The sequence below is a fragment of the Triturus cristatus genome, chromosome 11 (genome assembly GCF_964204655.1).
Source record: "Triturus cristatus chromosome 11, aTriCri1.1, whole genome shotgun sequence".
In the NCBI taxonomy this organism is placed as follows: Eukaryota; Metazoa; Chordata; class Amphibia; order Caudata; family Salamandridae; genus Triturus; species Triturus cristatus.
This window is the reverse complement of record NC_140594.1, coordinates 658775045-658793316: the sequence shown is the minus strand read 5'-3', so window position 1 is coordinate 658793316 and position 18272 is coordinate 658775045. Positions and strand designations below refer to the sequence as shown.

The 18272-nt window shown below is 47.6% G+C and overlaps 1 protein-coding gene across 2 annotated transcripts in view; it reads left to right on the top strand.

The window, feature by feature from the left end:
* Positions 1 to 18272, top strand: part of PIGX (phosphatidylinositol glycan anchor biosynthesis class X) — a 184847-nt gene that overhangs the window by 12631 nt on the left and 153944 nt on the right. Inside the window, exon 1 of one of the 2 annotated variants that reach the window (XM_085634215.1) lies at positions 6506 to 6524. The exons of the other annotated variant lie outside the window; for it this stretch is intronic. The gene's annotated coding sequence lies outside the window, so the exon portion shown is untranslated. Of the gene's footprint in view, positions 1 to 6505; positions 6525 to 18272 lie in introns of those variants that run through there. 2 annotated transcript variants of the gene reach the window in all.

Sequence of the window (18272 nt, the reverse complement as noted above, 5' to 3'; positions counted from 1 at the left end):
TTATCCTTGTGGATCATGTTCAGCCTGTCCCCAAAACGAAAGTCACTACAGAACTGAGGTTTCCCAATGGTGTCACCTGGAAATTGACAACGCATACTAATTGCAATACCTCGAATTGCATCTACATACTGAAGTGTCGATGCGGTCTCCTCTAGATAGGAATGACTTCCAGACCGGTCACAGTACGAATAATGGAACATAGAAGCAACTTTAGGTGTTTGAAGACCAACACCAAAATGACTACTCATTTCAAACAAGCACAACATTCCCCAGACTCATTCGAATGGGGGGTACTAGAATCGCATCCAGGAATGTCCAGGGATGCACTGTTCCGTCTTGAGCAACGGTGGGTCCTACGACTATCTACCGACAAGGCAGGACTCAACTAAGACATTCCGTGGAGTCTCTTAACCTAAATGACACTGGGAACAGATTATGTATATACATACCTACATACATTCAATAATTGTATCAATCACCCCTTTCTACACCCACATCAGGGATTACCATTGTGTAGGGCATGGTCTCATTCCTGACCCTTCAGGAGATTGGACCAATCTGGATACAATTTCTGACTTGATCAGCACCCATTAGTGACACAGTAGGGCTCTGCCATTAACTAATGCAAGAATAACTTTGACACTACCCCTACCATCCTTTTCTGCCATCCCCCATTACTGTATTATGTTTCGGTGATTACCGACAAGTGATACTGGACACCATTGGAATACCATGCTCTTATCTTAATTATTTCTAGTTGACAATAAATACAAAACGAATCAGCGCTGTATATACTCATGGATACTGAATAAATTGACCAACTCCATGAATTGATTAACCGTTTTTAAACATTACTGTACGGATACCCTACAGACATCGAGGGCTTGGACATGTGGGACACAGACGCGATGGTCACATTATGTTCATTGCGGCTGGGACGCGGTAATTCCAACATGGCCCCCGTTAGGGGGTTGACGCTCTAGTTACTCTACCTAGCTACCTGGAAGACACCGGAAGTACCGCCCCCTCCTCCCACCGAACTCCGCTATTTGTAGTTGAGCCATCTCCATGCTCGATACTGCCCGGACCGGCCGAGTAAGGGGTAGGACAGACGCCGACCCACTTCCAGTGGTACCGTGAGTAAACTGTGACCGCGCTTTTCCCTTTGTGTCTGGATCCTGGCTATTTGCCTGGACTAGACAGGGGCGAGCTACGTGGACCCATACTGGGTTCCGGCACACCTGTGACTTTGTCCCACGGAAACCATCCGAACTGCAGAGGCCCCGCCCGGGGGTCTTTGTGGGATAAACGTCTACAGTGCTGGTTCCCACTTTGGTTCTTGAGGTGAGCTCCACTCCCTTATTTCGCCTGCCTACGCAACCGCCGTCAAACAGCTTCATAGGAGTTGAATTGACCCTTGGGAGTAATCGCCAGTGACGGACCTAGCACCAAGCACGCTGGTGACAGGAACGCTAACGGGTCACTTCCCAGACCAGGCCCTCACTCCTTGGACCGTTTGTACGCTGTACTGGGTAACTGTGTGCCCCAAGCAGCGAGACAGACAATTATGCCTAATCCGACACAACGGGGATTCACCTGTTGTTGGTTCTGTCTGCTATCTGTCAGTTTGACATATGCTGTGAACCGTTGTACCTGGGAAACATGTGCTCCAGCCTCTTCTAACTACCTTTTCCCATACATCAGGACACTACACTTTAGTGTCTACACCGGCCGGTACTGTTGTGGTCCATCGCTGATCCTAATGGGGTGAGAATCTTTTTATTTCATTTTTATTATTTGCATCCACTCAGCTGCCAGCTTTTATCCTTAGAGTAATCCTTATTTTTGATCTCACCAAAGCACCAGCTTCCTGAATACGACTTTGTGTTTTAAGCTATTGTCATTGTAAATGACAATGCCTTTTATTTATGTTTTTTTTTTTTATATTAACACATAAATAAAAAGCATTTTCATTTACAATGTTGATAGGCCAAACTCTTGTAAATGCGAGACCTATTTCCTTTCAATGAAGCAGCCACCATTTTCCCAGGCTGATTGGAAAGTAAAAGCATGCATGGCACATTGAATGTTGCAGGAAAGCATGTCATGCAATGTGTTGACAACGGAGTTTTAATATAATGAGTGAAATATGTAAAGTTCCTGCCCAAGGGTCATCATGTGTTTTGTGCCAGCGTCGCCTTTGGGACCTTATAAGTGTTTAGCCATAGCTATTGGCTCTGCGAATGCACAATTGTGGTCACAAAAAGGTTATGTTCCAACAACAAAAAGGCATGTACTAGGACAGTGGTTCCCAAACTTTTGACTCCTAAGGACCCCCATTGAGTCACCACTGGAAGCCGGGGACCCCCAAGCAATTTGTAGGATTTAAATTTCAAACATTAAAACAGTAATTTGAAAAAAATAAACAAGCGTGATCACACAAAACAAATACTCAAATTACTAAGGATTTTAGGGGCATATTTACAAGTCCCTATCGCCATGGGAACGTCACTTTTTGCAATGTTACTGTGGCAATAATGTCTTTGCCTTATTTACAAGGCAGCGTTAAGCCACTTATTGTGGCTTAACGCTGCCTTGTAAATAAGGACCCCTTTCCCGCAATGCTCAGTGTGAAAAGGGTGGGCAGTGGGAGTTGCAGTGGGCATTTCACTCCAACACCCATTGATTTTGACGCTGCCCTCTACTTACAAGGTCAGCTTAAATAGGAGACAGCACCAAAATTAAGACAATGAAAAACCTGGTCTTAACTTGGCGAAATGAGGAGAAATGCCTTATTTCTCTTCGTTTTTGCTTTTTCCAACTGAAAAAGCAAAACACCTTTGATTGTTTATGTTCAGGATGGTGACCCTTCCTACACATAAACAATCTTTAATAAAAATGGCGTTTTGTAACTTCTATGTGTGCTGCATTAGGCAGCACACATAGAAGTGACAAAAAGGCATTACAAAATTCTTCATGTGCAGAAAGTGGGTACATAGCAGCATCAGGATAATGATAGACTGGGAATAAACAAATGTTGCTAACTTTTACCATGCAGTTTGCAAGCAGCTCTTTGACAGTTTATAGGACACTGTGCTAGATTATGATTGTCCCTTATGAATGCACAGTGACAAAAGAATCTCTGTGACAAAATCAGTAGCCCACTGACCTATGCACATAAAATACTGTTTTTTAAAATGCATTGTGCACGTTCTTTGCAGTAGGCATATTAACCCTCTGTGTCACATTAGATAAGTCAAAGCTGTCACTAGACAAAACTCTCATCTCTCTCCAGCAGGTACATTAATTACTGGCATTTTCTTGACACTTTTATAGTTGCTCGAAAACTTCTAATTTTACAAGGGACTTAGCAGTGCTTTTAAAACTGCTGTCTGCGGACCCCCTGGGAATGTGCCACGGACCCCTGGGGGTCCTCGGACCCCAGTTTGGGAAACACTGTACTAGGAGACTTTTTCGTTAGATTCAGTTAATCTAACTCTTTAGTGAATGCAGCATTTTCCCACCAACCCCTGTTCCCGTAAAGGCTTTTAGGGCTCGTTCTAATTTTCACTACCAATTACCCCTGGTTTCAGTCTTTTTCAAGAAATCATCCAGGTGCTCCTAACACACATCAGAAATCTTGAGAACATGAAGGAAAAGTACTGCAAGCCACATGCTCCCATAGATTTTTGAAATTATGAAAATGTTTCACGTAAGCAATCTGAAACCTGACGTTCCGGTGTACTAGAGAAAAAATATCGCCCTGCACCTGTTATAATAAGCATAGTAGGCATTGGTTATAGAACACTGTGCAGCATAAAACACGCTGCAGTGAAGAGTATTAGTCACACAAAGCGAGCATACTGCAGAGTAATTCATTAGGCGCAAAGCTTGCTCCAGTGAATGCACAGAGCACCGCAGCTAAAAGCATAGGGACAGAATACACTGCAGTCAAGTACACCAGACACAATGAACTCTGCGGTCAAGTACACCAGACACAATGAACTGCGGTCAAGTACACCAGACACAATGAACACTGCGGTCAAGTACACCAGACACAATGAACACTGCAGTCAAGTACACCAGACACAATGAACTCTGCAGTCAAGTAGATTAGACACCGCGCACACTGTTGCGAAGTACAGAAGTCCTACTACAGTGGAGTACATTGGTAACCAGGCACAGTGCAGTGAATTAAATCAGAGAATTCACTGTGAACAGATCACAGGGACAGAAACATTGCAGATAGACACCAATCACGGCACCAACAGAAGTCACGTTTTCCTCAATCTTCTAAAAGTAAATCAAATGAATAGAATCTCCTATATTTCAATGCTTAAGACAAACAACTGCAAAATAGAAGTTAGCAGAGTGGCACATGAAACAGAATGAAGCGCCGTACCTCTATTTTGATTTCCAGAAATGCAATTTGGGAAAATTATTTTTGAAAGTATGTGGGATGCTGGGCTATAAGTGGGATAAGATTCTGTTCCTCTTTGAAGCCAACTACCTACCATTTCCCAGTGTGTAGTAAAAGCACTAAAGACTCGTTGTCTTTAAGGTTCATACCGTATTTTCTGACATTAAGAGCATGCTAAAATACCCTTTCACAGCAGTGCTTAATTTGTAAAATAAGTGCCAGGGCCCTGACCAGGAGGCCACAGCAGCTTGCACCACCCATAACCCCTGTCATCGCTGCCAAAACAACTACTAACCATCTCTCTCTTACTTCAGGTGCGACAAGTTCAGATTATTCCAGGTCCCCAAAGATAAAGGAATGGCTGAGGAGGCAGTTATTAGTCATTTTAATGTATATTGTGTATTCATAAACAGCCATTGTTCTGCTCATCTCTAAATTAGAAGAGCAGAGCAGCCATATGGCAGACTGTCCTAAGTGTGGTGTTATCAATTAAGTGCTGGTGCCGAGCACCATAAACCAATTAAGTGCTGGTGCTGAGCACCGGAAACCGCAAATTAAGCACTGCACAGCACCCACTTGCTGTTTATTAAGGATTGGAGCCCTCTAAGGTTCACATGTCATGGATGGGAAGAAGTGTGGCGCAAGAGCTGTAATCCTAGGTCCCTCAGCTGAAGGGGGCAGCAGCCGTGACGAAACCTCATTCCCCCATTTCTGCTCAGTGCAACATTTCCTAGAACGTGGCTGCACTTTACTGTTCTGGGGTTAGCAAGTGAGGCTTGTCAGCTTCTCCCAGCTAAGGCTTGATTCAAGACACTTCTGTCCTCTTGCGGCCTGTGTCTGGTTTGAAAATTTTTGGTATTGCTGATCTTGCTCTCAAGTTCGTCCCTGAACGTGCTATTCTAGTATGCAGAATTCTGCTATGAAAAGTGGTGCCTCCAGAATTCCTGTACCATAAACACATGTTAAACCCAAACCTGAAGACAGGTTTCAGAATGTAAGCGGGATGGCTGAATAAATGAGGCACCCCTTAAATTTGCAGTAAGCATGTAAATGTAGGCTTTCTTTCCACCAAGTGCCTTCTTGCATAGGATTTGCACTATCTGTTGCACTCCAGAGGTAGAATGCACACTATTGAGCAGTGTTTCTGCACCTGCACAAAAGCCTACATTGCTAATTGTTGGTGAGTTATATTGCGAATAAGCTCTTCTAGATGTGAATGGTTGTTGTAAGAAACTGACGTGTCAGTCTGTGAAGAACTGAAAATAGTGTAACAATAATGTGACATTATACATTGCGTAGTTTGCCCTTAATCACATAATATGCTGCACAGTTTGGTTTTCTTTCCTACTCAAATGCCTTTTCTTGTCACCTAACTTTGTCAACCTACAGAAGAGGTTGGGCCTCCCCGCGGAGCTTCCATTGGCCCAGTGGGCCCGTGTAGAGGGCAGGTGATGGCTGAGAAGGCTACATTCTGGTGGAAGCTGTTTCAAGATTGTGTCCAAACAGCAGCCGCCAACCACAGACTTCTCCCAACCACCAATGCAGATCACAGTCTCCCGCATAGGAGCAACATGCTATGCTACCTCTAACACACATGTTCTAAAGCTGCTCTTGCTTCTTAGGTGCCAATACCTCTAACATAATCTGTAGGCAGCATTAGAAACTCATTTACCCTTCTTTAACTATCCTGCAACATGCTTTCCTGCAACCGCGTATATTTTTTTGCGCTGCGCGGCCGCGCTTTAACTTATGTTATGTTTTTTGATTCAAGAATGATGGCCGCGCTATTAATGCTGCTCACGCCATAACATATATTCTCTTTAAAGCACCTTAATTTTAAGACACGCTTTGTGTTCTTTTTTCAACCACAAGGCATGTGTCAGGTTCCAGAATGGCGGCTGCGCAGTTCTTTTGTTATGTGCAGCTCGCCTAAATCAATCAACACAGTCAACAATGGAGGCCGCTGCTTGCAGCCCCTCATCCCTGTCTCGACCCGAGCACCACGCTGTAGATATACTTCATGTACGTCGAGGGCAGACTGGGCGGAAAATCTCTAACTCATTCAGAGTCCACTGAGCAGCCACCAAAGCAATGCTAGACTCAGGTATGCGCAATGACAGTGCTCTGTGACATGGCTACCTCAGGTACGGTGAAGCGAGTTCCTGAGCGGGTCTGTCCAGGCTGCCCTGTGTGTGCGTTATTTATCTGCGTGCACCTGAGAATGAGTGGAAGAGCGGCAAACAGGACCCTGACGGCATGTCTTTCCCTGTCTCTCCCATGTGTTAGTTTCAGATGACTGCTCAAGCGCATGAGTGCATACATGTCTGTGGGAGTAACTGCATCTTCATGCGTGTACTCATTAGGACAGCAATCAATGCATATATGGAATGTGCCTTTGCTAATGCTCAGATGGTATTTGGAGTCGTCCATAAAAGTATGTATGTGGATATAGATCGCTGGTTACTTTGGTCTTAGCTTGTACATTGTCATGTCATCACATGTATTTGAGTTGGTGCTGTTGTGCACAGATGTCGATGCCTCAGAACGAGTATCTGACAATCAAACTTGCTCTTTGTGCTTGTTAAAGAGGACTCGCCAGTCTGCGTGTCCCGTCTTGCGCCGGGGGAGCGAGAAAAAATAATGCTTCATGCACAGGAGCGTCTGCTTAGCGTCTGCTGGACGACGCATGCGCAAACAAGCCGGCTGGACAGGTCAGGCAAAATAAAGTGCGCGACTCAGCCAGCCAATCAGACGAGAAAACAAGCATTTCTAAATGCAATAGGACTCGTATTATGCGAGCCCTATTGCATTATAAAGAAAAGTGCGTGACTCCAAGACGGCATTATCGGGAGTGGGAGTGGGGGGGGTGGGGTGGGGTGGGGTGTGCAGAGAAGTTACAGACTGCGGGAGGGAAGGGGGGGCGCAGAGAAACAAAAGAGTTTGCAAAGTAAAGGGGCTGATAGCCATGTAAGGATTAAAATGACGACATGGCCATCAGGAGGAGAGACAAACAAGCCAGAAACAAATGAGAGTGCAGCATTTCTGATTAAAGCCAATGAAAAACATGGACGGAAGGTGGGCTTCCCCCACTATACTGTATACAGCATCTCTCGACGAGACAGCGCATGCGCTGCCTAGTCCGAGACCTAAAAAGTGTAGGCAGTTCCTAATTGGTCCTGAAGAATTGCCATCAATTTGATACAAGGGCAAGAAACATGTTGACCGATATCACTAGCGTAGAACCTCACACCATAGTGACTATACGTGCATTGTTTATTTTAGTTAGGGAAGTGGCCAATTTCATTAAAATTATCTTGAATGGACCATTTCTCCCTATTTTAATTTCACATTCCCCTACACATTCCCATCACCTACACTGATCTAGGGCCCTCACACGCACTGCACCCAACGGCTTAAGGAATAAAGATCTCCGCCAAGTATGCCCCATCGCGGGCACCTGATTGGGTTTTGCAGCGCCGACCCGAGTTGGAGCAGACCCAATGATGAAGCATGACATTTACCTGGCTGGGGGTGTGAGGGTCTTTTTCCAAAAAAGGAGAAATTTCTCTTGACTTCTTACTCCATTTGGAGCACTTGATCTTATCCAACAACCTGCTTTTATATTAGGAACTGCATACCAGTATTGTTTAAACATTTTCCTGTGCCCTGATGTGAAGAGCAGAAAGTAAGTGTGACTTTAGCCAAGCCCCACCTGAACTGCTGCTGTATTCAGCAATTTGGAATGTGTGCTTCCTTGACAATATGTATGCTACAGTCATTTTGTTTGTTCTCATTAATACATTGCGCTGTTGAATCTCACAACTTTCCTTCAGAGACCATCTGGCTTGAACAGGATTGGAATCCAGCATCCCTACCCACCCTAGGAAGCTTCCATCTGTTTTAAGCACCATTGGGCCTTTAAGATGCATGTCAACACCCTTGGGGAGAGTCAATGGATTCACCCACCACCTTGATCTCTCGTGTTACAGCAATCATGAACCTCAGTGACTTGGGTGCTAGAAACCAGTGTTTCTGAAGATGCAACCATAATGGATGAATATAAATTTTGTCTTATTGTACTATGTATTATATTGTATGTGGTTTTAGACCCGCTAAAAACCACACAACAGCTGGAGAGATTGAGAAGAGACAGAGAGTGATGACATCAGCACCATAGGTAACACAGATTTGCCACAGGCCATCCAACTGTTTGGGTTATGTAAGTAAGTAGCCACCTTTCCCATCTTTATCAGTGGCACACAGAGGAGATGACCATGGATTATTCCCTGTGTCCCAACAGGTGCCTTAGATTTTCTGATGCTTATGCTGACATCCCCTCATCTGGTAGACTGATGCCCCAATCAGAGATCAGTGATCCATGCCCTTTAGTCTTTCTTCTAATTGCGGCACCAAAGTAACCCTCCAGTATTTGGCTGTGTCACCGATCTGTCAAGACAAAACTTAGATTAAACAGTTTGTTAGTAACCCTGGCCAGATCCAAGTTACCAATTAGGCCTAGTAAGGCTGTGTTGTAGTAAATTCGATGGGAACACCCAGCACTCACAAGAGAGTGCGAGTGGCCTCCTCTAATACCTCTGGATAAACACGTTTCCCAAAACCACATTGAAAATGTGGCCCATATAGCTGGAACATTGTCAGCCTTTAAGCGAGATACTGTGACGAATACTCCACAGGCGAATGGGGGTGTAATAGACCCTGTGTAAGTATTTACATTGTATCAGTGTACTGTCCCCAAGACGGCGACCTCTCTGGCACCATTTTGGCCTCAGTCCATTGTTCTTCTATTAAGGGCCCTAAATCTTTTTCCCAGAGAAGGGGAGAAGACTTACGCGGGCATTTATGATTTGTGTTTTATATATTTTGGAAGCTCCCTTGTTTTGCTTTCAGTTGGTTAAACACAGTGACCACACAAGTGGTTGGGAGATGAGACTCTCAGGCATGCCTTAATGGCTCATATTTGTAGAGCAGGGACTTGTTCAGATATATTCTGCAGCTAGGAGAGTGTAGGACTTAGTCTGATCAGTGTCCCAAATGACTCCTTAGGCAGAAATACCAATTACATCTCAACGCTGGAAAGCAAGCAGTGCAGCAACCACAGGAAGTATGTTACCCGTCCATAGTGGGGGCTTTCCTCGTCACCCTGCCTTCCCAGTCTAATCTTTTAAGTGTTTTGTACTGGGGCTAAAATACTACTTTTGTGTGTGTGTGGGTTGGGGTGGGGGGGTTTATCTGGAATCTTGCCACCATACAGCTGCTTCAGTACTGGATTGTTTGTAAACCAGTCTTGCTATAGCTGGAAGGTCGGGTCATTTCTATCACCACTACAATGAGGTGTGCTTCCATTGATAGGACTGGATGGCTTCCATCCCAGCCCACCTTCATACACAGATTGATGGCACTTTTCCAAGGCACCCACAGTAAGCCATCCTACCACAGATGGAAGTGCATCAGATCTGTTCATACGTGGGAAACTGAGGCTGCGATTCAAAAGGATTGTTCTGAAGCATATTGAAAAGTCAAGATAGGGCAGCCATTTTAAAAAGCCCATCCTCCCCATGATCAAAACTGGGAGTTTGGCACATTCCCTAAATCTGTCTGGAAGGACTCCAGGCCTCGAAAAATCATAAAACTTTTTTAGACCTGCAGGTCGAGTAACTTGAATAATCTACTTTTTCTGCATTCTCACATATGAGTGCACCTTCAAATGTGTGAGTTTAGCTTTTCTGGTGTACAAAACTCGTATGTTTGATTAAAATGACTAAACGTTTGCTCCATGTGTAATAAGAATCTAGCCCACATATAAGGTACACGTGATCCCTGACTTGCCGCTCAATTTACTAATAGTATTGCCATCAGGGCAGGGGAAGGAGTTTGTTGTACCCTGTACATAGAGACACAGGTAGCCTTGTAGTATTTCCAAGTCTTCTTTATTGGTTCCATGTCCAGTTAACATATTTCTTAGTCCATCCAGCTCTGGTCAAGTACCAGCCATGTACCAGCCCGACCAGGAGCTGCCTGCCTAGCTACTCAGCCCATCTCTAACTCTCATCACACATCCACTCATCCACTCGGGCACCCAGGCATTCCAAGCATCACAGACATACCAACATTCCGTAACCAACTCACACTCTGGCTGAGCAGCTAGGAGGACCTAGACTGGTTTACATGTAAATGCAATAGAGAGGATATAACATTATCCCTTTCCTTTAAATAAAATCAAAAATAACAAAACTTCAAGAGAAGAACTATGCACAATAAAGCAGTAGTGTTCTAAACTCAGGAATGCAACATAAAGCAAAACATCACGAGAGAGTGAACAATAAAAAAAACAAGAAAGGATGGATAAAATACAACATACATAAGTATCAATATCTCCCATGAAAAATTATTAAGACATTTCGAAGCGTCAATAAAATATACAATCACAGAAAAGGTTAAAACTCAGAGAAGCCAAACTGAAAGCAACTTCGCCAGAGTAGAAACACTGTGTACCTTTAGGAAGGAATAATATTGTGAAGCAACAATAAATATTAAGCAAGCAATATCCCCATCCTTCCCAAAAAACCATTAGAAAATAATACAGAGAAGGGTGGACCACACCCTACGACTAACTCCCGAGGCCAGAAAAAGAGAACAAGGGTGAAACCAACACCATAAATGCACGTGTGCCACAATATGGACCACACAGAGGGTACACACAGTGAGGCGCAGGGCGACTTAAACAAAACACCTGAAGCGCAGAGCGACTTACACAGGACAACACGTGATGCGCAGGGCGACTTACACACAAGCCATGACATGCAGCGAAATGCGACTAACAGACATAATCAGACCCACAGATCAGAGCAGAAGTGCAGCGCGAGACGTCAAACACAACAAAGTGAAAAATGGGGCTACCACCCATGAGCACTCACCTTATGTAGGGATGTACCCTTGTACATGTAAGTGGGGTTAACACCCACAACCCAGCCCTATGTAAGAGTCTATGACAAAACACGTACCTTTGTACATGGGTAAAAAAATCCGATAACCCAACCTAGTATAAGGTTAAAAACAAAAACTGTGTGTATTGAAACACACCCATATGCCTACCTCCATATAGAGGTCACTAACTGGGACTCACACACAACCACATCCCTGACGAAAGGGATACCACTGTGATTAGACTATAGCCATTGCCCCAAACCCATCCCTCCTTTAAGGGGCAAAACTGACTGGAATAACCACCACAAAACTCACGGACCACCCATCCTTTGATAAGCGTAAAACTGTGCCATCACGACATACGAAACTGAATCATAGTACTAATACTAACACAAATCCAATAACTGTAGAACTAGTGAACTGTGCCCCACGCTGGTGAGCAATCACTCACCCGAGTTGACACTGCAATTGCATTAATAAACACAATAGAATGTTTACCGACGTTGCAGTGTACAAGAAAACACAATATTAGAATCTTAAACAGTGAAACCAGAGCAATTTCAAACCTCATAAACCAAGAGTAATATGTAAAAGTCACAGGGCACCGTAGAATCCATAGTATAGCATGTGACACCATCTCAAAGTGTGAAGACCATAAAACAGGACTTCACAAAAATGAACCAAAAGCGAAATGTTACCCATGCTCCTTGCAAATTTGTGGATCGAAAAGTTACCCATGGTCCTTGCGACGCTCGTGGTCATAATCATAGGCAAAACCAAATATGCAGGAAACAGTTGACAGGCTCCAAAGATGATAAAAGATGGAAAAGCAGTAATGTTAACATCCCTCTGACATACTTGAAACGGAGAATTACAAAAAGAATCCAAAGTCGGCAATTCCACTAATTGTACAAGTCGCGTAAACACTGCATTGTCCCGGACTTCATGTTGATTTGTTCAAACTTTATTTCGGAGACCAGAAAGAGCGTGGTTGGCAGTAAAGGAAGGAGGGCACCGTGAAGTATTAAGTGCCAAAGCCAACCACAAGATGGCGGCACGTCCTTGATGCAGTACCAGATGGCTCACTGTACGTTAGTGCACCAAAGCGTCTAAAGACATAGCTGAACCAACCACCAACGTCACTGCTGAACAACTCCAGAAACGTGATGAGAGGACATTACCTCTACGTCCCTCGTCCTCGACCCAGTCATCACTAATGAGGTATTCCACAAGACAGGAAACAAAACAGGAAACGCTTTTTTAGGCTCCACCCACCCTCCCGTCAGGGGCTATAACAACATAGCCAACCAAAAGCACATCCTGTTTTGTTTCCTGTCAGTGGACCTGACGGGGACGCTGGGGTAGGTGCCGGGCACTTACCTGCTTCAAGTTGCTGTTGTCCTGTGGTGTACTCCTCTGCTGGGCTTTGGGGGCGCTGCTGGACCTCCGTGGGACTTCATTGAGTCGGGCTGCTGGGCTTCCTGGACTCTTCAGGTTCTTGGTTGCTGGTCCTGCTGGGCTGTGCTGGCTTCCTGTGGTTCCTGCTGCTGCTGCTCCTGTCGGGATTCTTTCCCGCTTTCCTTCGGTATTTGGGTTTGTACTTTCTGGAAGGAGAATCCCTGTATATGGCCTGGGTGCTTCGAAGCGATCGTTCTTTGCTGCCGCATCCAGGTTGGTGTCCGGGCGCTCCCTACTGTCTTGCTGGTGCACTCGGGTGCTCCGCTGACGTCCTCCGAGTTTTGGCGCCATTTCTGCTGCCGGAGCGCCCGGTTTGGGGTCCGGGCGCTCCGTATGCTTGGTGTTCGAGGCTCTCGCCTCTGCTGAACCGGGTGGGGCCTTTGATGTTGAGCGCCCGGTGTGCGGTCCGGGCGCTCAGTCTCTTGCTATCCCGCCTTCTCGTGGAGCGCCCGGGATGGGGTCCGGGCGCTCCGTGCTCTGCCTGCCTTGGAGCTCTCGGGTTGGGGGCCGAGTGCTCCTTCTTTCTTCCGGCGGTGGTCGCAGCGACCGGGTGGGCTCCGGATGCGCTGCTGGTCCTATTCTGCCTTCGGCGGCCACGTGCTGCCTTGTTTTCAGTGGCCTGTCCTGGCCACGCCCCCTTTTGCCTCTCTTTCAGTTTCTGCTGGGGGGTGGGGGGGGGTGGGGTTTGTCTTGGTTCTATTTCGTTCAAAAGGAGGTGGGTTGTCATTACTCTGCTCCTCTGCTGCCGTGTTGGATCTTGCTGGTTTATTTGCTGTTCCTTTGCTTCCGGCTACTTCTTGATGGGGAAACATCTTAAGAAGCGGAGACATGTGTCTCCTGTGTCCTATTCTTCTTCTCCTCCGGACAGTGAGGATCCTGCGCCTGCAGTGAAGCGTCCCAGGTTGGATGAGGACCGGTTGAAACGTCTGATTTTGGAGACTTTATCTGACATTAAGTCCTCCAAGAAGTCTGCTGGCGGGCGTTCTGGTGGGGGCGCGACCCTTTATTCTGACTTTTCCTCTTCTGGGTCCTCTGATGACGCTTCCTTGGGTGCGGTGGATCTAAAGGGAAAATATATCTCCAAGGAACTGTTGCCGGATTTGCTTTCTCATGTGCGTGAGAACATGGGGTTTCCGGATGACGCTGTGGCTGGTACTTCCTCAGATGCTGTTCTGCCGCAGTTTCGGAAGCCTGTTACGTCTTCGCTTCCTATTCATCCATTTGTGATGGATGTGCTCTTGAATGAGTGGAAGGACCCGGATCATATTCTGTTACCACGCTTCATGTCGAAGCTCTACCCTTTGCAGGACATGGAGGAGTCCTTTCCTGAGTCTGTGCGGGTGGACTCCATTGTCGCTAGTTTGGTTGGTCGTCCTTCCATGGCAGATGATAACATTCTTCGCGATGGGGTGGATAGGAAGATTGACACTGCTTTGCGCAAATCCTATGCTGGTTCTCACCTTGCCATCCGTTCGGGTATCTACGGTGCTTATGTGGCTCAATCGCTCTTGACTGACTTTAAGACTTTGTTCTCGACTATGCAGCAGGGTGGTTGCTGTCCGTATTTGCTGGAATCGATGGAGCGCCAGGCTGAGTTCCTATCGGATATTGCCTTTGATTCCGTACGTGCTTCTGCTCTGTCTTGTGGGTCCTCTATCGCTGCTCGTAGAAATCTGTTGTTGAAAGGTTGGAATACTGATGCTGCACAGAGGTCCATGGCCTTACGTTTACCTTTTACTGGCCCTCGTCTCTTTGGGGATTCCTTGGAAGACAGACTGCATAAAGTGTTTAAAGAGCGTAAACATTCCTTTTCCTTCCGGAGGCAACCTTCGCGTAAGGAATTTTCCTCTTCACAGACCAAGTCTTTTCGTCAGCCTTCGCGATTTCAGCAGTCCTCCTTTAAGGGTTCTCGTGGAGCTGGTCGTGGTTTCCCTCGGAAGTTCCAGAAGGAGCCTCCTCGTGATGCTGGACCTGGGCCGCAGCGTTCCTAACTATGCCCCTCCGTTCGTGAGTCCCGCTGGAGTGACGCCCATGGTTGGTGGGAGATTGAGGTTGTTCCTTCCAGCCTGGCGTCTGTCAACCTCGGATCAGTGGGTGCTGGATGTCCTGGACCGGGGGTATCGGATCGAGTTCCTGTCCCCTCCGCCTCCCTCGGGTGTAGTGCGGACTCCGACTCCCTTGTGCCGCTCCCGTCGCCAATCATTGAGGGACGGTGTTCAGGCCCTGTTTTTCAAGAACGCTATTGTTCCGGTTCCCAGGTTGGAGTGGGGTCTGGGGACCTATTCGATTGTTTTCCTGGTACCGAAAGTCACGGGGGGATTCCGGATTGTCATCAATCTCCAGAGTCTGAACCTGTTTGTGAAGAAGATCCCGTTCAAGATGGAGACCTTGCAGCGAGTGGTCCCACTGATTCAGGCCGGATGGGTGTTTACTACTCTGGATCTCCAGGACGCGTACCTTCATGTGCCGGTGGCCCGGGAGGATCAGATGTTCCTGCGCTTCTGCCTGGAGGGTCATCATTGGCAGTTCTGTGTTCTTCCGTTTGGTCTCCGGTCCGCTCCCCGCGTGTTCACCAAGGTGGTTGCTCCTTTGGTGGCCCTTCTTCACCTCCGGGGGGTGTCTGTGTTCCCCTACCTGGACGATTGGCTGCTCCAGGCTCCCTCCCCAGAGGTCATGGCTCAGCACCTTTCATTGACCATCCTTACGCTAGAATCTCATGGGTTTCTGGTGAACTTTCCAAAGTGCCAACTCCTTCCTGCGACTCGACGGACTTTCATTGGGGCCATCTTCGACTCCGTCCTGGGCAAGGTGTTCCTGCCGGATTCGGTGTCTTCAGTCCCTGTTGCGGATCTTGTTGTCCCAGGCTGCGGCCCCCCTTCTTCAGTGGCTCGAGGTTCAGGGTCATATGGCCGCTACTGTCTTCACGGTGCCCTGGGCCAGGGTTCATCTGCGGCCTCTGCTGTGGCATGTTCAGCGTTGGGTGCCGTTTCCAGTTCGGGACTATGCTCTGTCTGTGCCTGTGTCATTGGGGGTGGTGTCGGATCTCCAGTGGTGGCTGGATTCCGCGAATCTCTCGAAGGGGATGTGGATTCACCTGCCACCTCCTTTGGTGTTGACGACGGATGCCAGTGCGGCCGGTTGGGGGGCCACATTGGGACAGTGGTCTGTTCAGGCTCGCTGGCTCCGGATGGAGTCCCGTCGCTCGTCCAATTGGAGGGAACTGTCTGCTGTGGCCAGGGCTCTTCGCTTCTTCCATTCCCGTCTGCTGGGGTGCAATGTCCTGGTGAGGTCGGACAACACCGTGACTGTGGCTTACATCAACCACCAGGGCAGTACTCGCAGCCCTTCCTTGAATTTGGTGGCTTGTGCGATTGCAGGTTGGGCGGAGTGTCATCTTCTGGCGCTCTCGGCTCAGCATATCCGGGGGGTAGACAATGTGGTGGCGGACGCCTTGAGTCGCAGGTTTCCATCTTCCCTCTCCCTGTGTCTCTCCCCCAGGGTGTTCCGGTTGATCTGTCGGAGGTTCGGGACTCCCCTGCTGGACTTGTTTGCCTCCCGGGCGGATGCTCAACTCCCCCTGTTTTGTTCTCGGGCCCCGAAGTTGGGTGCTTGGGGGGTAGAGGCGTTGTCTCTTCAGTGGCCCCCTTGGTTGCTATACGCCTTCCCCCCCCCTTCCCCCTGATTCCTGCCTTCTTGCTGAAGGTCCAGAGGTTGGGTGCCCAGGTGGTAGCGGTCTTGCCTCACTGGCCGAGGAGGTCCTGGTTCCCTTTGTTGTTGAGTCTGGCGGTGGGCCCTCCTTGGATTCTGCCACGTTTTCCGTCTCCCCTGAGGTCCCCCTCCCCTTCCCTCCTGGTACCTCTCACCTTGGCGGTTTGGAGGTTGAACGGTTGTCGCTTGGGGTCCGGGGTTTGCCTGATCACCTCATCACTGTGATGCAAAGGTCCCGTAGGGGTTCCACTTTGTCCTCCTAATCTAAACATTGGGCTTCTTTCTCTTCTTGGTGTGCGGGGCTTGGTCTCTCTCCTGTCTCTTGTCCTATCGCTTCCATTCTGCAGTATTTCTTGGATGGGTATCAGAAGAAATATGCCTTGTCCACCCTTAGGGGCCAGTGGGCTGCTCTTCGGGCTTTCCGGGATCCGGCTTCTCTTCCTTCGGCGGATGGTTTGTTGGTTTCCCGTTTGTTCCGGAGTTTCTCTCTGTCCTCTCCTTCTTCTCGCTCTCCGGTGCCTCCTTGGGATCTCTCTTTGGTCTTGGGTGCTCTGCAATCTGCTCCTTTTGAGCCATTGGAGTCGGTGGACCTTAAGTTTCTCTCTTTTAAGGTGGCGTTTTTGGTTGCTGTGACTTCTGCCAGAAGGTTGGGTGAACTCACTGCTTTGCGTTGTTCTCCTCCCTTTTTGCGTTTCTTGGATGACGCGGTGGTCCTTTCTTTGGATCCTGGTTTTGTTCCCAAAATTCGTTCTAGGTTTCATTGCTCTCAGGAGTTGATTCTTCCTTCTTTCTGTCCTTCTCCTTCTTCCCCTGCTGAGTTGTTGCTTCACTCTTTGGATGTGCGGCGTGCTTTATCCCTTTATGTTGCACGGTCTGCAGGGTTCCGTTCCTCGGACTCCCTTTTTGTGACTTTTGGTTTGGCTGGTCAGGGTAAGGCTGCGTCTCGGCTTACTCTTGGTCGCTGGATCAAGTCTGTTATTTCTTTGGCTTATCAGGGTTCTGGTTTGCCTTGCCCTTCTGGTGTTCAGGCCCGTTCCACTAGGGGTGTTTCTGCTTCCTGGGCTGCTTTTCATGGGGTTTCCCTTGATGAAATCTGCCGGGCTGGGACGTGGGCCTCTGAGTCTACTTTTGTGAGGCACTATCGCTTGAATTGTGCTCTGTCTGACCGGACCAATTTCGGTAGCGGTGTGTTGCGTGCTGTGGAGGTTGTTCCGCCTCCCTGATTCTGTGTTTTTTTCATTAAAATGTTTTGCTGCACGCCTCTTTGTGTTCGGTTTCTGTTTTCTGTGTGGTTTGCCAAAGGCCTGTTGCTGGGGGTGCTTTGGTATGCCTCATTAGTGATGACTGGGTCGAGGACGAGGGACGTAGAGGTAATGCTATGATTACTTACCGGTAATCTCCATTACTCCTAGTCCTACTCGTCCTCGACCCAGTCATACTTCCCGCCCGCCCTCCCTGATCAGGCCTTTGTTGCTTGGTATGTCAGGATGTGCTTTTGGTTGGCTATGTTCTTATAGCCCCTGACGGGAGGGTGGGTGGAGCCTAAAAAAGCGTTTCCTGTTTTGTTTCCTGTCTTGTGGAATACCTCATTATTGATGACTGGGTCGAGGACGAGTAGGACTAGGAGTAATGGAGATTACCGGTAAGTAATCATAGCATCACTGAAGGAACAGCGTGCAACCCCCGTGATAAAGGTAGTGGTGCGCGCGCGCGTTGCTTTTTTAAACATGCAGTGTTATGG